This window comes from Ursus americanus, chromosome 27, assembly GCF_024610735.1.
Source record: "Ursus americanus isolate L20-20 chromosome 27, mUrsAme1.1.p, whole genome shotgun sequence".
Classification (NCBI taxonomy): Eukaryota; Metazoa; Chordata; class Mammalia; order Carnivora; family Ursidae; genus Ursus; species Ursus americanus.
In genome coordinates this window covers 22,751,966-22,770,245 of record NC_142153.1, presented here as the reverse complement: position 1 = coordinate 22,770,245, position 18,280 = coordinate 22,751,966, and the positions used below count along the sequence as shown (strand labels likewise).

At 34.5% G+C, this 18,280-nt stretch overlaps 1 protein-coding gene and 1 pseudogene across 2 annotated transcripts in view; one reads left to right on the top strand and one right to left on the bottom strand.

Moving 5' to 3' along the window:
• The window catches only part of SGCZ (sarcoglycan zeta), a 418,103-nt gene that overhangs the window by 161,158 nt on the left and 238,665 nt on the right, over window positions 1–18,280 (bottom strand). The gene's annotated exons all lie outside the window — the stretch shown is intronic.
• Window positions 6,106–7,034, top strand: LOC123800909 (large ribosomal subunit protein uL10 pseudogene; annotated as a pseudogene).

The window sequence follows — 18,280 nt, the reverse complement described above, 5'->3', positions numbered from 1 at the left end:
GACCATATTCCAATTCTTTTTAACCTTTGAGGAACTGCCACACTGTTTTCCACAATGATTGTACCATGTTACATTCCTATCAGCAATGTGCTTATTACTCCACATTTTCACCTACATTTGTTTCTTTGATTATAACCATTCTAGAGCATGTGAAATGGTATCTGACTCTGTGTATGTTGTGTGGGTGTTTGTTTGTATTTACCTGATGGCTGATGTTGAACATCTTTTCATGTGCTTATTATCAATTCATATATCTTCTTTGATATACAAAGAAATGTATATTCAAATTATTTGCTCATTTTTGGGGGTGCTTGGGTGGTGCAGTCAGTTAGGATCCGACTTTTGGTTTTGGCTCAGGTCGTCATCTCAGGTCGTGAGATGAAGCCCCATGTCAGGTTCTGTGCTCAGCGTAGAGTCTGCTTAAGTTTTTCTCTCCCTCTCCCTTTGCCCCTCCCCCCTGCACTCACTCTCTCTCTCTCTCTAAAATAAATAAATAAATCTTTCAAATTTTTTTTTTCATTTTTTAATTTGGGTTGTTGAATTTCTGTTGTTAAATTGTAGGGATTCTTTATATATTCTGGATACTAAAGACTAAAGCCCTTTCAGATACAGGATTTGGAAATATTTTGTCCCATTATGCAAACTTGTTTTTTGTTTTATTTTGTTTTGTTCTGTTTTTACTTTCTTGATGCACAAACTTTTTAGTATATGTGCTGCTACAGTGAGCAAGATGCACAAACTTTTGAAATTTTGAAGTCTAATTTATCTATTTTTTGTTGTTGTTCTTACTTATGCTTTTGATGACATATCTAAGAAACCATTACCGAATCCAAGGTCATTAAGATTTACCTCTATATTTTCTTCTAAGAATTTTATAGATTTAGCTCTTATATCTAGGTTTCTGATCTTTATGAATTATTTTTGTATATGGTATAGGTAAGGGTACAACTTCACTTGTTCACATGTGGATATCTAGTTATCCCAGAACCTTTTTGTCAAAAGGCTATTCTTCTCCCATTGAATGGTCTTGGCACTCATGTCAAAAATTAATTAATCACAGATTCATGGGTTTATTTTTGGACTTTCAATTCTGTTTCATTGCTCTCTATGTCTATTTTAACATGAGTAACATATTCCTGGTTATTTGGTTTTATAGTAAGTTTTGAAATCATAAATGTGAATCATCCAACTTTTTTTCTTTTTCAAGATAGTTTTCACTCTTCTAAGCATTAGTTGGTTTACTAATAATTTAGATTAAAATATCTCTTGGGGCACCTGGGTGGTTCAGTCGGTTGAGTCTCAGACTCTTTTTTCTTTTCAAGATGGTAATTATTTATCTGAGAGAGAGAGTGAGTGAGTGGGAAGGAGAGGCAGAAAGAATCTGAAGCAGATTCCACACTGAGCTCAGAGTCAGACAGGGGGCTCACTCCCATGACCATGAGATCATGACCTGAGCAGTAACCAAGAGGTGGACACTTACCTGACTGAGCCACCCAGGTGCCCCAAGTGTCAGACTCTTGGTCTCAGCTCAGGTCATGATCTCAGGGTCATGGAATTGAGCCCCATGTCTGGCTCTGCACTCAGTGAGTACTCTGCTTGAGATTCTCTCTCCCTCTCCCTTGCCTTTCCCCGCTCGGTGCAGGCACAAATGCACTCTGTACTTCTCTCAAAAATAAATAAATAAATCTTAAAAAATAATCTTTTAAATTGTAGGATATGAAAAAAGTAAACAAACAAAAACCAGTTTTTATCCTGGTTTCAGGATAGCAGTTTTGTATATTCAACATGCCACTAATATATATTTTAACTTTGCAATATGTCCCTTTTTGTGGATTACATAATGACTCTTTCTGTGAAAGATTTTCCAATTCTCTCTATATATAAGAGTCAAAGAAAACTCCCCTACATGAGAATTACTTATCACAGATATTTGTATAAGAAAAAAATGAGTCAGTCCTGTCTTTCTCAGCTTTCCCCACATAACAAGAATAGGAACTTTACCGTGTAATCTAGCCCCTCATTTTCTGTGTATAAACCCCAACTGCTTTAATAACTCAGGCAGAAGAAAAGCTTTTCCAATACTCTGTCCATTATCTTAAGAGAGGATGTATAATTTTCCTGGGAAATTCAATAGGTAGAAGAGGATTTTTAAGCTTCAGGGCTCAAGACTTAATGATAGATTTCTAAATTCCATGTTTTATTTTATGGAAAATCATTAACTAATATATTAATTTTATAAAACTTTATCAAGTCCAAAAAATAAATGGAAGAGATTATGTGTATTCCTACTCAGGAAATGGGAAAATGAACAATTATATATACACAAGTGCCATGGAGATTTGCAGAACTTACATGGGCCAGACATGATGACACCCACCCAAGTATAGATGAAGAAAGCAGCTAAGGAAGGTCTGCTGAAGGATATACCTCCTAAGCTAATTATTAATATAACAAATAATGATGAATGAGGTGAAATTTAAGAAAGACCTAAGGGAAGAAGTAACACATGCAAACATATTGATGTAAGAGACCATACTAAATCAGGAATCAACAAGAAATTCAGCATATCCTGAAGACAAGAAACAGGACAGTGAGTGAGAAGACATGCTGTTGTTGATGAAAGAGAAGACTGCTTTATAGTGTGTTAGCTCCTAAATCATTTTATGTCCAGATTGTTTCTATAGCAATGTGGCATAGCAATTTAGAGTATGTCACTGAAAACTGCTAGACCTTTCTTTACCGGGGTCAAATTCTAACTCTATCACTTAGTTGGTATGTGACTTTAGACATGTTACTTAATAATTTTGACCCTCAATTTGCAAATTATATGAATAGCTTAAAAACACATGTAACATTATATTAGACACAGCATTTCTCAGTAAATATTAAGTGTCATTATTAGGATATTACTATTGTTATGCCAGTAATTAGTACACAAAACACACATTTATTAGACGTATTAATGTATAATACAGCTTTTAAAGTCTTTCCATGATTCTTTAGATTTTAGGATATAAAAGAATGGTCACCTTCATACCCCTGGAGAAAAGTAAACATAATGATTTACCAAAGATATATTGACCTATTGACATTTCCAGAAGTAATCTCAAAAGTACAGACAAAAATATCTTTCTGAGCTTAAATAGTCTAAGGAAGGAGCTTTTTTTATTTTGAGAAAATCAAAAGAATATGGAACAAACCATAAGTTAGCTACACATATCTAATGCAAATCAAGGAAAATCCCTGTAGACAATGAATGTGATATATGTAAAATGAATGCATTCAAATTCTAACCCAGATTCTATACTTGCCACACAGAAGTACCAATTTTTTTTCTTATTTTTTGTCTTTTAATTTGTGTAGAAAAATAAAATTGGATTCTATAAAACAGAGATATCTCAGTCTTCACAAAGACAAATCTTTGAAAATAATGAAAGGCCTAGCATCAGAACTAAATATCTCATGTCTACCCATGGACAACCAATGATTTCACATAAACATTTCACATTACATAGAAACTTCATCAGTAATTTGTACTTTTAACACCAAAAGAAATGTGTCAGTTTGGATATAAGTACACCAGTTATTTCTAAGTAGTATAAAGAATGGCTCAATTTTATAAATATAATATATTCTGTTTCAATAATTCTCTAATCTATATAAAATATTCAAACTAGGTAATGCAAATTGACAAAGGTCAATGAACTAGTGAAGTTCGTAAACCTCTGAAATTATGTTGAAATTATAGGGAATTCGTTGATCTGAGATGTAGAAATTTTTCTAATTTTTATATAATTAATTTTAAATAATTCTAAATTTCATATAATTAATAATTATATAATTTTATATATTTTAATATTTTATAATTAAGCATTTCCTACTTTCTATGTAACCACCCTTTGAGAGGATTGGAAATAGATACTGAACACTTAATTAAGCCAGATCATTAATTAAATGCTGCACTGCCTCATTACTGGCTCACATTGGTATCAGAACACCACAACAGGGGTGCCTGGGTGGCTCAGTCGTTAAGTGTCTGCCTTTGGCTCAGGGCGTGATCCCAGCATTCTGGAATCGAGCCCCACATCAGGCTTCTCCGCTAGGAGTCTGCTTCTTCCTCTCCCACTCCCCCTGCTTGTGTTCCCTCTCTCGCTGGCTGTCTCTCTCTGTCAAATAAATAAATAAAATCTTAAAAAAAAAAAGCCACAACAAACAAATCCTATTAGGTGCCCCCCCCCATCAATTTTATAATTACCCTTGGATTTGGTTTACGAGGTCCACACCTCTCAAGACCCTGGTATATCAGCTTAAAGCTTATAGTATGACATGGAAATTTTTCTCAAGTTTAAGAACAGCAGAAATCACTTAAAATATTTCATTTTAATGTATGTTCTAAATGTTCCCCATGATATTTTACCACATTCTTTCTAATAAAAACTCACTAATATTCACACTAAAATCACTGGAGAGAACACCTTAAACACCTTCTCTGTCCCTCTTCCTGTGCTGTGATTCCCACTGTTCATTGGGAAGCCTGAACCACATCTACTCCTGTCACACAAGGTAAGGTCTGAGTTAAGTGTAGAGTCAAGATGCTCATATTATGAGACACTAATGGTAGTAGCTTTTCTTGAATGTCTCTTTACTCTTCTGAGGCTCTAACCCTGATTAGGGTAAGGTTTGTATAGGGTGGGTACTTGACTTCTCTGGAAAAAAACAAAACAAAACAAAACAAAATACAACTTGAAGATCAGGTCTGATGGACAGCATGTCGAGTTCTAAGTAAGAGAGTTCTCTTCAGGAAGACAAAAAGGACTGAGGAAGTCACAGGTTCTTGACCCATGACAGACAGAGGAGGAAGAGCCTGGAAAGAGAGGTGTAAAAGCAAAGCTATCTAACTTGTGTGATTTTATAATCTATCCCTGGGAATGTTCACAGTATGTTTATTTATAAACAAATTTTGATATACTCTTCCAATGAACTACTACTCAGCAATCAAAGGGATAATAAACTGCTGAATGATGAAACAATGTGGATAAGTCTTAAAACTATTAGGTTGAGAGATGAAAGAGAAAACAATATACTATGATTGAATTTAAATAAAGATCAAGAATAGGCAAAACTGATCTATGGCTTTATATACCTCTATAATGGTAGAACAGTGATTGCTCTGGGTCACAGGATGAAACTTGACTAGAAATGGTCATTGGGGAACTTTCTGGAAAAACAGAAATGTCTCTATCTTGACAATGGTATAGGTGACAAGAATGTATATATTTGAACTACATTTCAGAGCTATGCATTTCACTATACATGTATTATATCTATCTATCTATCTATCTATCTATCTATCTATCTATCTATCATCAATCTATCTATCTATCTATCTATCATCTATATTTTTTTTAGAGTGAGAGAACAGAGGGAGAGGGAGGGAAAGAATATTAAGCAGACCCCACACCCAGCACAGAGCCCAATAGGGGGCTCCATCTCAGGACCTTGAGATCATGACCTGAACTGAAATCAAGAACTGGACTCTGAACCGATTGAGCCACCCAGGCACCCCACAATGCATTATATTTTAATTAAAAAAAAAAGTTCTACAGCCAAATACAAGAAAGAAGGAAGGCAGGGAACGAATGAGGGAGGGATGGTGCAAGCTTGGGTTCTTAGGTTAATATAGTACAATCCATACTCCCAGGTCTGCTACTTACTGCATGACCTTGGTCATATTACTAAAACTATCTAATTTTTTATTTTGTTACCTAAATAAAGGAGTTTTTCATGGTATTGTAAGATTGTTATGAATATTAAATAACATGACAAATGTATGCAGTCTTTAGCACTGGGTGGCCTCACAGTTAATAATTGCCAGATGGCAGTGATAATGGTGATGGATAGTAAGTACAGTGTAGGAATTATCTGGGGAATATGGCTAAATTGCAACATCTAAAGAGAAAAACTTGAGAAATTACAAACATCTTATCAAGGTAGAGGTGAGACAGTGCGTACTACTAAGAAAGTTCTACCCTCTCTCATTAGGAGTCCTTGTGAGAGTAACATCGTCTTTAAATGCTGCTTGGCAATCCCTGACACACCACCGTGATGCCCAGAAAAGACAGGTGACCTAGAAGTCCAACTACTCCCTTAAGATCATCCAACCTTTGGATGATTATCCAAAATGCTTCATTGTGGGAACAGACAATGTGGGTTCCAAGCAGGTGCAGCAGAGCTACATGTCCCTCTGCAGGAAGGTGTGGTACTGGTGGCAAGAACAACATGATGCACAACGCCATCCAAGGGCACTGGAGAACACCATAACCCCGAAGAAATGGTTGCCTCATATTCAGGGGAATGTGCATTTTTTGTTCACCCAGGAGGACCTCACTGAGATCAGGGACATGCTGCTGGACAATAAGGTATCAGCTGCCACCCGTGCTGGTGCTATGGCCCCATGTGAGGTCACTATGCCAGCCCAGAACACTGGTTTGGGCCTGAGAAGACCCCCTTCTCTCAGGCTGCAGGCATCACAACTAAAATGTCCAGGGGCAACACTGAAATCCTGAGTGATGTGCAGCTGATTAAGATGGGAAACAAAGTGGAAGCCAGAGAAGCCACGCCGAACGTGCTGATTATTCCCCCCTTCTCCATCCAGCAGGTGCTTGACAACGGCCGCATCTACAACCCCGAAGTGCTTTATATCACAGAGGAAACCGCATTCTAGCTTCCTGAATGGTGTCCCCAGTGTTGTTAGTGTTATGTCTGCAGACTGATTATCCGACTGTTGCACCAGTAGACCCTTCTGTCAGCAATGGATACATGTGGGTCCTGGCTGTGTCACTGGAGACTGATAACACCTTCCCACTTGCTGAGAAGGTCGAGGCCTTCTTGGCTGATCCATCTGCATTTGTGGCTGCTGCTCCTGTGATGCCACCACCACTGTCACTCCTGCAGCTGCTGCTGTAGTCCCAGCCAAGTGTGAAGCAAAGGAAGAGTCAGAGAAGTCAGATGAGGATATGGGATTTGGTCTCTGACTAATCACCAAAAAGTAACTAACAAAACTAACTTGATTTGTAAAAAGGAAATAATGGCTTACTTCTCGAAAAAAAAAAAAAAGTTCTAAGAAGGAAGAACTCCACTAAAAGAATGTCAATATGTATTAGTCACTGAAATAGCTACTTCTCCACTATTGCTGCAGAGCCAAATTGCCTCAAAAGGGGAAAGAGTAAGTCAGAAAAAAAGTGAGAGATCCTTTGTGGCTATTAGAATTCTAACTAGAGAGTAGAGTGAGATGTGGGCTGTTGGACCCCAAAGAAGCACGATCTGCCACAAATGACAATAGTTTTATAACATACATCTTTTTTTACAAACTGAGGGCTTCAGAGGGGAGGGGGGTGGGGGACTGGGATAGGCTGGTGATGGGTAGTAAGGAGGGCACGAATTGCATGGTGCACTGGGTGTTATACACAACTAATGAATCATCGAACTTTACATCAGAAACCAGGGATGTACTGTACGGTGACTAACATAATATAATAAAAAATCACTAAAAAAGATTTTTATTTATTTATTTGAGAGAGGGAGAGAGTGAGTGTGGGGGCAGGGAGGAGCAGAGGGAGAGGGGCAAGCAGCCTGCGCTGAGCTTAGAGCCTGATGCAGGGCTCAATCCCATGACCCCGAGATCATGTCCTAAGCCGAAATCAAGTCGGACACTTAACTGACTGGGCCACCCAGGTGCCCCTCACCACACATAAATCTTACAGGTGGTCAGAATAACGTGGATCTGAAAGAGAAAATTCAGGAGTGGAGGTATGTGAAGAAGTGGCCAGTGCCAGACCAGGAAAGATAAGAGCCAGCAAGTTCTCTGCCCCCTTGTTGATGAGTGAATCAACTTAGGATATTCAAGGAAATCATCATCATCATCACCACTGATGAGAGAACAAAAGGCACCTGAAAGCAAAACAAGAGCTGACACCCCACAGACCCCCTCCCCTTGAGGTGGAGTACATATGCCATTGCTCCAGCACTTTGTGACCGTCTAAGAACAAAGGCAGGGAGAAACAAGCGCTCAACTAATAAAGATTACAGTTATGCAGGATATGAAACTCCACTACGTTTGTAACTGTCCTAATGATTTACAAGAAAAACACCATCTTAATAATAGCCAGACTTCCAGGAATCTATAGACTCAATTTCTTGGAGCCTCAATATCACTTTCACCTTCACAGGATAGAAAACCCTATATAATCAGTCACTCCTTACAATCACAGCGCAAGCTCTTTCTGCCTGCGGGTCCTGTCGCTGTGCTGTAATGAAAGCACCACTTAGCACTCCAAAATGTCTCAAGAATTCTCTCCTGACCATGGCGCTCCACAACCCAGCATCATCAATATCATCATGTATTGATCACTTACTGTAAGCTCAGACATTGCATATAGCTTATCTAGTTTGACCCCCTTCAAACTACCTTGTTGAGATCTAGGTATAAAATCCTTCAATGTACATATTATTTAAACTGAAAGAGTCTGCGCATGGCTTTCTTTAGAGCTTCTTCTCTTCTGCATGGAACTGACTCCTGCTTTCTGAGAGAAGGACGGACAGAATTGTGGAAATTTGCAGTACAATTTCTACCTGAGGATTCAAATCTCACAAAGACAATTTTTGAAATTGAGTTAACTTTTCTTGAGTTAACTACAACATGTTGCCTGTTTTCACTCAGATTCACCTTTGTCCTATTTTTATTTTGGTACCTTATAGAACACATTACAACAAATTTCATAGGGGACAAAAGAATAAAATTTAGACTTTTTAATTGGGTTCAGTATGGAATCTAGAGACAGAAAGAGATTATTTCTTAGTGTTTCAACTTTAGTTCCTCTAAAATAAGAATAATTTTATTAGACTCAAGTTATTTCTTCAGATGCCTCTATCCACTTATTGTAATATCTCTAACCCCAAACTCATTTGACTGAATGTTAGAAAAGTAAATGTACTTTGAGGTGAATAACTTAAAAGTTGTCAGAAAACTTTTGAAACTGATTTTAATAATAATCATGTTATCCTTCATGCATACTTTTTAAGTTATAACTTTATTTTGTTGTTCATCTTCTCTTTTAGAAAACAGATTTTTAAACTCAAAGCACCAACCATTTTCAGATGAAAATTATAGTTATGTAGCTGTTTGAATGTTTTCAAAATCCTCTTTCCAAAGGCTGCCTTTCATTTAGAGCTCATTGATGTTTCCCCCAATTGTTTAGAGATATGTCAACTACTTTATAAGCACTTATTAAAAGAAGTCACTGATTAGCAAAGAATGATTTTTCAAACACATGTCTACACACACACACACACACACAGCATCAAGGGAGTAGAGAAAGTGAAGTTACAGCTCTAAAATGTCTTCTCTTTCTCTAAGATTACAACTTAAAGGCATACACATCACTGTAATTGGACCAAAATGTGAGAGTCTATTACACTATCTTAATATCTATTTTTTAACTTTGTAAGTTAAATCTAGCTCTTAAAACTTAGAAAGCATTTTATATTTATCCAAAATGAAAAAAAAATAATGTATCTTCTAACACGAAATTTAAACACTTATGTGAAAACACTGAGTTGGGTATTTGGAATTTTTTTTTGGAATTGATTGAATGTATGATTTTACTGATCCAGATTATCCTTATAATAGGTAGTTTTCATTTCTATTTATCAAACCAGGTATATTTTACCTGCCTGATACTTTTTTTTTTTCAAAGAAGCCTATACTATGTACATTGAAAAATTTTATATTTTGTTCGTTTATTTGTTTCACACTTCAATTTTCCTACTTCTTTAACCACTGTTCCATAGGGACGTCTTTCTCCTCTGACAAAAACATCATTCTCAAAGTTCTGACCTATATCCGATATTTCTCTCTCTCTCAAATTTCATTCAATTGCCATTTATTTGAAGAGCTTGACCATTTCACCATGTGCTGGCTTCCTCATCTGTCCCTCCAGCTTTATGTCTGACTGAGCTTCTATTTGCCAAAACCCTGTTGAATATTTCTATCAAAATGTCTCTCCGGAAACTCAAGCTTCGCCTGTCCCAAATTAGTGCTATTTTTTGTAACAAATATTTTCCCCTAATATCCCCCTGCATCGAATTCATTCTGTATATAACCAACAAAATCCTGTTCTTAAATAAAACCCTAAGTCACTTAAGTGCTCAAAAAGCATTTAATGACTCTCTATTTTTCAGTCAGTAAAATCTCAATTTGTAATTCAAGTTCAGAGAGACAATTAACATGACCCCCAACTCTCCAGTTTCAGCCGTGTTTGTACTTCTTTTTCTGACCATGTGTTCAAGCTAACCTCTGTCTAGCGTGCCCCTTTTGTCTGTAATCTTACAACACCCTCATCAAAGGCCATTAACCACCTGAGATATTTGTTGGACACTTTTGTCCCCTAAAAATAATTTAGGAAATAAGAAGATCGTAAATATAAAGTAAAACAAACCTATTTAAAATCTCTTAACATATTTTGGAACTGGTTTCTACAAGGAATAATACTGCAATGTATTCTTAAATTATCTGAAAAGCAAAATCATAACAAACATTATGTAATGGAAACTAACACTAGCTAAAACATATGAGACAAATACATAAATATAGAAGATAGAGTTACTTTAAAAATAAAATATAACTTTTCAGTTATCCTATAAAAAATAAATATCAAGATTAGAAATTGTAAACGTAAAGGACATGGATTTATTTAAAAACCAATATCACGTGCCCGCGCGCGCACACACACACACACGCACACACACACACACACAAGCTGGATGTTCATAGGTTAGAAGTCCTCTTATTTAAATACTCGTGCAGAAAACCAAACATTGCTTCAATGAACAATGAGTCAGTTGATTCATAGACATGACAAACCAAAATTATGTACTCCAAATGTATATTTTTGTTACAACTGAATGATTCTAGATAACTTCCAAAGAAGCATAACACATCAACAGTGACATACTGAAACATCAGAGTCTTCTGGATTGTCAGTGGAAGTAATGGATAACCAATTACATTAAGTAGCAAAATATCAGTCAATATAATATTTTGCATTCTAAAAATAAAAAATAAGCAATGCTTTATGTTCATTTCATTATTGACTCAATCTTTTTTTGGAATTACAATAATGCCAGAGACTTTTATTTTCTATTACTAGAATAATAAATGGAGTTGCACTATATCTACAGTGGTGAGAGGGAAATTATTCCCTTAGCCGACCAAACAGTTATGGATTTTTTCTAAAATAAAGACATTTGTAAGACAGCAAAAACCTAATTTCCACTCGAACTATCATTTATTCTTTTCCCAATTTGTTCTTAGTATTTCTCTGAAACACTATAATGAAAATGATGATGCATAGAGACTATTATAGTTTTTCGGTTTTTTTTTTTTAGTCTGCTATATTTTTAATTTGGCTTCAGGTTTGTGAAAAAAAGAATGATAAAATCATAAAGTCACTATAAATTATATCACAAAATCATTTTCCCAAATGAAAATATGAGGGTATTTTTACATCAGAAAAAATCTAAAATGCATAAATCTCATAATTATATGGCTGTATATCTCATTGCTGTGGTAAAGCAGTATCCTTTTTTGGGAGTTATTTCACTTTCTAAAAATGTGGCCAAAATGAAAATTGTAAATTCTATTTCTGTGAAAATTATCACTGGAATTTTGGTAGGAAATACACTGAATCTGTATACTGTTTTGGGTAATATGAAATTTTAACAATATTAATTCTTCCTATCTATGAGCATGAAATATCTTTCCATTTATTTGTGTCTTCTTCAATTTCTTTCATCAATGTCTTATAGTTTTCAGTGTATAGGTCTTTCACCTCCTTCGTTAAATTTACTCCTAGGTATTTTATTCTTTTGGATTTAATTGCAAAGGAGATTCTTCTTAATTTCTCTGAAAGTTCATTGCTGCTATATAAAAATGCAACAGATTTTTTTATATTGATTTTGTACCCTATAACTTTACTGAATTCATTTACTAGTTCTAGCAATTTTTTGGTGGAGTCTTTAAGATTTTCTATATAGAAAAACACATCATCTGCAAGTGGTGACAGTTTTACTTCTTACCAATATGAATATCTTTTATTTCTTTTCTCTGCCTAACCCCCCTGGCTGGGACTTTCAAAACTATGGTGAATAAAAGTGGTGAGAATGGGTATCCTTGTCTTGTTCCCAATCTTAAGGGAAAAGCCTTCAGGTTTTTGCTCTGGAGTATGATGTTAGCTGTGGCTTTGTCATATAGTCTTTATTATGTTGAAGTATGGTCCATCTAACCCCACTTTGTTGAGAGTTTTTATTATAAGTGGATGTTAAATTTTGTCAAATGCTTTTTTCTGCATCTATTGAGATGATCATGTTTTTTAATTTTTATTTTGTTAACGTGTATATCACACTGACTTATGGATGTTGAAACATCTTTGCATTCCTTAAATAAATCCTACTTGATCACGTTGTATGATGCTTTTAATGTATTGTTAAATTTTTTCTGCTGATATTTTGTTGAGGATTTTGCATCTATGTCCATCAATGATTTTGGCCGCAGTTGTGTGTTTGCATGTTTGTGTGTGTTTGTGTGTATGTGTGTGTGTGTTGTCCTTGTCTAATTTTAGTATCAAGGTAATGCTGGCCATTAAAATGACTTTGGAAGTGTTCCGTCCTCTTCAACTTTTTGGAAAAGTTTGAGGAGTATAGGTATTCAATCAACTTTGAATGTTTAGCAGAATTCACCACTGAAGCCAGCTGATTCTGTTGTTCTGTTTGTTGGGAATTTTTTAATTACTGACTTAATCATTTTACTAATAATTAGTCTATTCAGATTTTTTATTTTTTCATGATTCAGTCTTGGAAGATTATATATTCTTAGGAATTTATTCACTTCTTCTAGGTTGTCCAATTTGTTGTCATATATTTGTTTATAGTAGTCCATTATGACCTTTTGTATTTTTTGTTATCAGTTATAACTTCTCTTCAATTTCTAATTTTTATTTATTTGAGCTTCTTCTCTTTTACTCTTAGTGAGTTTAGTTGCAAGTTTGTTATTTTCATTAATCTTTTCAAAGAACCAACTCTTAGTATCATTGATCTCTTCTACTGTCTTTATGCTCTATTTCATTTATTTTCACCCTGATCTTTATCATTTCCTTCCTTCTACTAATAATTTAACTTATGTCTGGAATCTAAAAAAATAAAACAAATGAATAAACAAAACAAAACTCATAGATGCAGAGAACAGATTTGTGGTTGCCACAGGTCAGGACGTTTGGGGGGTTGGGCAGGATGGGTGAAGCAGATCAGAAGGGACAAACTTCCAGTTACAAAGTAAATAAATCCTGGGGATATGTATTATGGGGACCTTTTGTCAATAATACTGTATTGCAAATTTTAAAGTGCTAACAAATTAAATCTTAAAATTCCTCATCACATGAACAAAAATTATGACTTTATATGGTGAACAGACGGTGAATAGACTTAATGTAGTAATCATTTCACAATGTATACAAATGTCAAATCATTATGTTGTACGCCTGAAACCAATATAATGTATCTCAATTATACTTCAATAAGAAAGGAGATTGTAGCCATTCAATTATAAGTCTGGAAATAGCACACCTATTTTCACATTAATTATAGGTACAATTTGGTTATATTATAGTAGTAATACATTGCTTGATATAGAACATAAAGGAGAACCAATTTAGAGATTTTTAGCCTTAGCAAATTTATCAATTAATAACAATTAGGAAATATAGACTCTGATAATTACATCAAAATCTATAATATTCATTAAATCACGTTTGAGACAAACAGCACATACAAAGCATTACAATAATCTATCCTAGCTTAGGGTGTTTTCTTATGTAAAGATTCTAGATCAAATAGATTGACACATATCTTATGTTTGCTGGTGTTTATCTTAATATAATATAAAGCTAAGCTATAAATCGTCATAGGACAATCAATGTCAACAACTAATCTACTAATATTGCTATCCTAAGAACAACATAATCACATAAATTCAAAGAGATGAATAATGATTAGCATGATAGATGCCTTATAAATCATAGTAATGCCACATAAATTATATTTGTTAATATGATCATGACAGCCAACTTTTCTAATATTTATATTGCTTATTTAAAAACTGCAGGAAAGATTCAATGTCCCCAAACTAAGACTTCTAAAAGAATTTGATAAGCAGGTTTTCCATATCTTCAAAGATTTATGTCATAAACACAAAATAGCAAAAATCTAGGAATCTTATCTGATTTTAAGTGAAAATACTCACCTTAAGTGTAATTTAAAATTTTACCTTTAAAACAAATGTATTAAGTGTATCATTCAATCTTTCATGGAAAATCATACTGGTAAACTACAAAATTAAAAAAAAGTACTATAAAATTATTCAGACCAGAAATAATGATAGCTTCTGTAGTGGCATACAGAATGACCACAAATTCTTCCCTTCGGTGTATGTCCTTTGTAAACCGACTTTACTGTTTTACCATCAGGAGATAGAGTCAATTTCTCCACTGAATTTGGGATCAATCTTGTGACTTTGTCCTGGACAAACTGACCATAAGCAGAGTCTTGAGATGCACTTCAACATGGGGGCTGTCTTCTTTTGCTACTAGAACCGTTATGTTATCGTGTGATCAAGCAGTATGTAATGTCATCTCAGTCATCATAGCCAACTGACAAATACCTGTGAGGACATTCTAGATTTTCCATCACCAAGCCAGTTAGTACAAACTAGAAAAACTGCCTGACTATGCAAAACTTTGAGAGGAATAATAAATGCTTATGGTTTTAAGGTATTAAGTTTTGTGTTAAAGCTTTTTTTTTATTTTTAGTAAGAGCTGAATCAGTCTTCATATTAAACTATTGAGCAATTAAACTATTTTTCATAACCATCATAACAAAAAATAGTCTACAAAACATGAATAAAGCAAACAAGTTAAATGTGACATTATAATATTACATAAAATTCTTAATTAACCAAAATTAATAGTTTATATACATCCCTATTACGACCATATACCTCTCCACTAATTTCATGAATTTTGAAATAATATATGAGGTTAGATGTTTGAATGACTACTCAGCTAATTAAACATTATTCCAAATGTAGTGTAAAGTACGGAAATATTAGAATTACTTTCTCTGCAAAGCCTTTTGCTATATTGGATGATTTTCCAAGTTCTCTCTGGTAAACTCTGTTATCTGGTATGGTCAAGAGTATTTTGACTCTATTTCCCTCCTTTAAATTTTCATGATCGGAAGAAGAAGCCAACATGGTGAAACTGTAGTATGCTGAGTGAAATGCAACATGAAATGCTGACTGCAAATCATAGACAGATGAAGAGGGTGAGAATAAACATGGTGTTAACCTCAGCACTGATTTTAAAAAAGATCAAAAAGCAATAAATGCAGGCATCTGTATAAATTATGTTAAATTTCTCCTTTCCTACTTCAGGATAAAATAAGAATAATAGAAATATAATTCACTTCACAAATACTTCCTAACAAGAAATGCAATGGCAGATAGTTACTAATTACACCTAAAATTTATTGAAGGCCATTATTTGCAATAATTTACATTTCAAGAAACAAGAAAAAGATAGTAAATGAACTTAAATATTTTATCAGGGAAAAATACTGCTACAATAACTTTTACTTAACTAATAACTATGCATAGGTAGCAATGATGCAGTGACTATAGGGCGTACAAGAGCTATGGCATTTAATTAACCATTCCTCTTATTGCTTGCTTCCTTATTTCCCAGACATTTAAATTTCTAAATTAATACTTCTGTGACCTGGTTAAAGACTAGAACCATGTAATTCAGCCTTAGAGTGGTGTCAGGGTCAAAGGAACAGTTCAAAGCACAAAGTAAATTTTAACAGTTCAAAACCTTACTTTGCGTATCTCAAAATCTATGAAAAGACTCTTAATATGTAATTATTTTTCTACTCCATCCATGTTTATAGAATCTGGCAATCCCTCCAGCACTTTCCAGCCTTTTTCTCCCTCTCTCCTCTCTTTTTCTCCTATCTTGAGTTATATAGGTTGACCTAGCCTTTTTTTTTTTTTAAAGCAAGAAAGACTCTTTTCTCTAGGTTTTTAACTAAAGAGAAAAGAGAGAAAAATTGCAATATCCTCTGGGATCCTGAGTGATAATGTGAAAACCAGGGCCTTGAAATGAGTTCAAATTTTTGGCCTGTGACATAATGATCGTTATAATAATTTTAAAAAGCTGAAGTAGGGCGCCTGGGTGGTGCAGCCTTTAAGCGTCTGCCTTCGGCTCAGGGCGTGATCCCAGCGTTCTGGGATCGAGCCCCACATCAGGCTTCTCCACTAGGAGCCTGCTTCTTCCTCTCCCACTCCCCCTGCCTGTGTTCCCTCTCTCGCTGGCTGTCTCTCTCTGTCGAATAAATAAATAAAATCTTAAAAAAAAAATAAAAAAATAAAAAGCTTAAGTATATAAATTAAATTTGTATTCTGTTCTCATGTTTCATTTCATTAGCTCATATAAATTCTACTAACAAATTGGTGGACATTTTCCCAACATATTTCTCTTCTTTTTATAAAAAATACACAAACAGGGGCGCCTGGGTGGCACAGTCATTGAGCGTCTGCCTTCGGCTCAGGGCGTGATCCCAGCGTTCTGGGATCGAGCCCCACATCAGGTTTCTCTGCTGGGAGCCTGCTTCTCCCTCTCCCACTCCCCCTGCTTGTGTTCCCTCTCTCGCTGGATGTCTCTCTCTGTCAAATTAATAAATAAAATTAAAAAAAAATACACAAACATATATACACAAAGAAGAATTTTTTGGTTGTTGTTCTTGAAAGGGAGGGAAAGCAAAATAAGACAGGCAGAAATGCAAGCATGACTCAGCAATATGATAAAATGCTTTTATATTATAGGATGTCCAATACCTATATATAAACAATTTTAAATGAAATTTTAGACATCCTGTAATATAAAAACATTTTATTATATTGCATATCAAAATGTAAATATTCAATCTCCTCAAAACTTTTGTGAGGTCTTTACAGAATAAAAAAAAAGTCATGTGTGAATATATCTGTTCATTTTAGAGGATTAAGAAAATAGGGAAATCCAGGAAATGACAAAAATTCATATTTGGGCAAATGTCATAATAGAAGTTAAGAACTTTCATATGATACAGGGGGAAAAATAAACCAAAACATTCAATAGTGACAGAAAATTGGAGCCAGAGGACCTAAGTTCCTTGGAAATCCACAGAAATCTTAGACGTAACTGGATCATCCATAGGCTATAGAACAAGACTCGAAGCTATATATAAAAAATCTTAAAGATTCAACCAGAAAAACTGTTGGAACTAACCAAATACAAAGTTGGAGGATATAACTTTAAGTTTTTAAAAAGCAGGATGACTAAGGGCAACATATGGATTCATTGTAATAATAATGTTACATTCAGCATTAATAAAATTAATAAAACCAAAATACATCAAATTAACTTGTTCTTTTCTTAATCTCTGGAAATTTCAGGATCTTGATATATCTTAGAAAGTTTGTGATAAAGATTACTTATTTTGTCACACATGTGTTATTTAAAGCAGGTTCTGATTTATAGGAGGCTGCTTTTACTTCAAAAGAGATTTCAATTGCTATGGAGATAGAAAATTAACAAGTAGAGATTATACCTTAAATCTTTCAATTATTTTATTAATGCAAATCAAGAGAAAATCAGAGAAGGGGAAAGTATCTGAAAAAGCAAAATTGTGACTATAATAAAGTAGGAGCTTTTACAGTGATGAGGAAGCATATTATGATAAAATGTGGACAGAAAGGTAGTTCCAGTATTTGTAATTGGACTTTATTTTGATAGCTCTCCTGAGTGTACAATGAAAAAAGTGTAGGATGATACTAAAAATATTGGTCAAAACCAGTGTTTTTCCAGGTATAATGAAGGAGCACCAGAGGTCCAACAGATTCTTCTCATGGATGGGCCAGATCTCCATTTCCATTTGCTTTATATTGCTTCTATTTTCTGCAAGATTTCATTTGAAAGAACAATCTCATATCTAAAAATCATTTATAAACCATCAATTGAGTAAATACAAATATTTTAATCTGTAATAATTAAGAGTGAGGGATTTTAGTATTAAGATACTGAGTATTTCTGTTTAAAAATATATCTTTATCTGTGGCTCACTGTAATGCCTT